The 3,930-nt window shown below is 52.1% G+C and overlaps 1 non-coding gene across 1 annotated transcript; it reads left to right on the top strand.

Annotated features, from left to right (window-relative positions):
• The first annotated feature begins 2,770 nt into the window (after positions 1-2,770).
• On the top strand, positions 2,771-2,900 carry LOC120102686 (small nucleolar RNA SNORA17). Its single transcript, XR_015687378.1, has one exon. It is a non-coding gene; the product is annotated as a small nucleolar RNA SNORA17 (small nucleolar RNA).
• The last annotated feature ends 1,030 nt before the right edge of the window (positions 2,901-3,930 follow it).

Here is a 3,930-nt window from a genome sequence, read left to right as displayed (position 1 = left end):
GCACATGCTCAAACAATCCACAGATGATGTAGATGTTAGGTGGGCCAACCTAAAGCCCTGGATCTGGGCCTGGGAGGTAGCAGAGTTGCCCACACTACCAGGACCAGCTCTTCCACTTTCCCAGGTGAGGGGTGGGGCCAGGCTGCCTATAGCAGGACCTGTTCTGTACCCACACCACGAGGGCCAGCTCTCTAGCACGGCCCTCGTGAAGTGCAGGGCCAACTCCCCCAAGTGCTGCAGATGATAGGGGGCGAGGCCAGCTCTCCTGGGTGGCGTAGTTTATGAGGGGTGGGGTCAGTTCTACATGGCCCTCAGACATCAACACAGCCCCAGGCAGCAGCTCAGACCATGGCCTTTGGTGGTAACTTGGGCGAAAGACATTAACACAGGCCCCTACTGCTGCAGGAGCATGGACCCAAACATGGCTGTCTGTGGTAGCATGGACAAGGATATCACCTCAGGCGGTGGCACATGCTACTCACATCAGGCTGCTCACCCTCAGAGCTCCAGTTCTACCTCCCTTCACAGTGCACAGACCGTTCTACTTCTCTTTCCCATCTCTCCATTACACAGCTGCCCATCACAGTGCCACTCACCTTGCTGGGTGGCAGTGGGTCGGCCTCTCACAGGAAACGCTCTTAACTCTGAGCACTCTCTTGAGTATTATTAGATGTTGTTGGTTCTCCCCCTCTCCTCTTGACCCCAAGACAGGCTTTCTCTGTAACTCCGGCTGTCCTGGAATTTGCTCTGTAGATCAGGCTGGCATCCAACTCAGAGATCCATTTGTCTTGGCCTCTAAGTGCTGGGATGAAAGGCATGAGCCACTACTGCCTGACTGGGTATTAGGGTTTTTTCTTTTTTCTTTAGACATGGCTGGTGTTTTCGGAAATGACCCCATCTTCCTCGAATGGAATTTGTGAGTCATTCATGTGTTCAAGATCCAATTCATGGAGACTTCTGCAGAACCTCACTTTAGACTAGGTGTTGGGGCACACACAGGGAGGGACAACCAAACCAAACTTCCTGGTCTAGAGTTCACAAAGGAGAAGAATGTAGATGATGGGGTTGGGCAGTGGGTAATGCTTTGCTTCTGGGAAAGATTAATGTTGGCACTGACGCCCAAGGTCAGCAGATGGCTTCAAGTCTGCACAGTTGGTTGGATGTGTGCTGTTGTTACCGTAGTAACAAAGAGACTAAATCTGGATTAACCTGCCCTTGCTCCAGGTTGTGCTCTAGAACTTGGGGAGATGACACGATTTTTCTTTAAAAACTTTTTTTTTTTTAAATGCCAATTTCTGCTTCCTGAAGGGAGCTTACAATGGACTTGAAGCAAACTGTGGTTGGGAAGTGAGAAATGATTGAATGGCTGTGCACAGCTGACAAAGACGTCAGGGAGGGACCCCAGAGGGCTTAGGGATAAGGATTACAGTGAAGATTCTCCAGCCTCCAGCAGCACAAGCTCTCCGGGGAGTTCGAAGGATGTTATAAGTGCAGTCTAATTATCTCTCCCAGCAACCCTGGACCATTGCTGTCAGTCCAAAGAAAGCTCAGGCTTGGAGCTCTTAAATGCAGGAGTTGGAACAATGAAAGACCTGTTCCAGCATTCCCCAGATACCACATAATGGACATTCAGATCTTCTCTGAACTCTCTCTCCAGGTGAGGCGACATTGGCTAGGATTCCTCTTGCCCTCTTACTTGAGTCAGCCTCCATTTCCCCCTTGTGTGAGAGAAAGTGAACCCCACACTCTTTTACACCACACCTGACAATGCCTGCTTTGTGGATTCAGCTGTCCCTCTGGTGCCCCTTCCTAGGGAAGGGTGAAAAGTGATAAGCCAGAAACCAGACCCACAGAGCTAGGCTTGGCTGCAAACCAATGACCCCAAAGCAAACAAGTCTTATCAACTTTCGTTAGACCAATTCAGTCCCTGAACTGTGTGATTTTCCCAAGCTACGGCCCTTCCCATGCCCTCAGATGCTCATGCATATTGAGAACGTGAACTCTGGGTAACCGTGTCGAGACTTGAGAAGGTATCAGTGATAGATTTGCATCTTTGAGCATGTTGGTAGCAACATCTGTTAGCTTTATTTGTTGTTCTCGTTTTGTCGGTTTGCTTTGGAAGGCAGGGTTTCTGTGTGTAGCTTTGGCTGTCCTGGAACTTGCCCTGTAGACCTCACAGAGATCTGCCTGCCTCTGTCTCCTGAGTGCTGGTTTTAAAGGCATCAACCATCACTACCTGGCTGTTAGATGGCTTTAAGGGTTCAGAAAGAGTTCCAGTTGCTTCTGTTGTGATGGCAAAGGGAGAGAGGAGGAAAGGGAGAGGAAAAGTCCCCAGATATGGAAGACGGGCAGTGAGCAATACAGGTGGTTTTGCTGTGTCGTTACTGTGGCCACAGTTCTGTTACATCAGGACGGTTCCACACATCCTGTCGAAGGATCAGAGCTTCTGTGGGTGCATAGACTCCACATGTGAATCCCGAGTCTCTATGCCTGAGAAATTCAGAGGGGATACCGAGGTCGCTCATCATGTAGGAACCCACACGTCATGGGTCTTAGAACTGATTGTGGAAGGCTCCCTTGGAGACTCCAGATGCTTCTCACTTTATTAACAGTGGTATCTGTGAAGGGAAAGGTTGTGAAGGGGCTGAAGATTCGGGAGGTTGAGAAGAGGTTGTAGGAGTAGGAGAATCACCAAAGGATGGGTAACCTGGGGTTATCTCCAGTGGGGACAAAGTCTGTGTCACCAAAAAAAAAAAAAAATCAAAATATACCTGCCCCTATAAGCCTTGCAGGTTGGCCACTGTGTCTCGTGTGCATCGAAGGAGGCAGAGAGGAGGGAGGCTATGTCTGTGTTCAGTGTTCTGACCTACGAGAGCCTGAATGATAAGCAGCGTAACACTCCCTGAAAAGAGTGAGCCTGAGAGGACCACCAGCCCGGGGCCAGGCAGACTCAGATAGGTTCCCAGGATGGGGAGCAAACTGGAGACTAGGAGAACCATGGCTGGGACTGCAGGCCCTGGGAGTGACCTGGAGATAGAGAACCCTTGAAGGGGGCCACTGGGGTGGGCTGGGTGAGGAGCCACCAGACCAGAGCCATGGGGCCTCGACAGGGAGCTAGCCTGAGATGACTTCCAGGCTGGTGCCACACTGGCTTATGAAGACAGCCTATGCCTCAAACGACCCCTGCCTAGCACCATAATGCACGAGCATGCATAGCACTCCTGAGACCGCTCCTGAGATGACCGCACACACTCAGAGACCCCAGCAACTAAGAGGAGCAAGTAAGTGGTGGAGAAATGGAAGAGAAAGAGAGACAGGAGGATGTGGACACAATGACGAGAGGCAGAGCTGGAGAGTGGAGGGTACCAAGGAGCAGCCCGATGTGAGTAGCTAGTGATGCCACCTGGGACCATGTGGGGTTCTGGCCTGTGTTGCCAACTGGGGGCCATGTCTGGGGCCATGGACCTGCAGCAGTGGGGGTCTACTCTGTGGCCTGGGCTGCTGCCCTGGGATGTGTTGATGTCTGAAGGCCATGCAGAACAGGCCCCACCTGTCACCTGAGCTTCATGGAAGTTCTGGCCCTGGGAACATGAGAGCAGGAGGGCTGATCCAGTCCCTTGACAGCTTCAAGAAAGCAGGCTGAACATGGAAGGAGTTGCAAATGAACCTGCTGCAGGATGAAGGCCTGGGAGGGCTAGCCCTACCATTTTCCTTCTGTGCAGCCAACATGGACGAGGAAAAGATACCCCCTCCCCACTCGCCTCTCACCACCTGTGGCAGGAGATCTGGCTCTGGGGTCAGGAGAGCAGGAGAACTGGCCTCACCTCTCACCAGTGGCACTCACCAGCTGCAGCACTTGGGTTAGCAGGCCCTGGGCAGCAGAGCTGACTCTGATGGAGGTCGTGGGTAAACCACCCTGAGGGTGTGACA

Source organism: Rattus norvegicus, chromosome 4, assembly GCF_021556685.1.
Source record: "Rattus norvegicus strain SHRSP/BbbUtx chromosome 4, alternate assembly SHRSP_T2T, whole genome shotgun sequence".
NCBI classification, from domain to species: domain Eukaryota; kingdom Metazoa; phylum Chordata; class Mammalia; order Rodentia; family Muridae; genus Rattus; species Rattus norvegicus.
The sequence above is the reverse complement of the archived record's forward strand: the minus strand, read 5'-3'. Positions and strand labels throughout refer to the sequence as shown.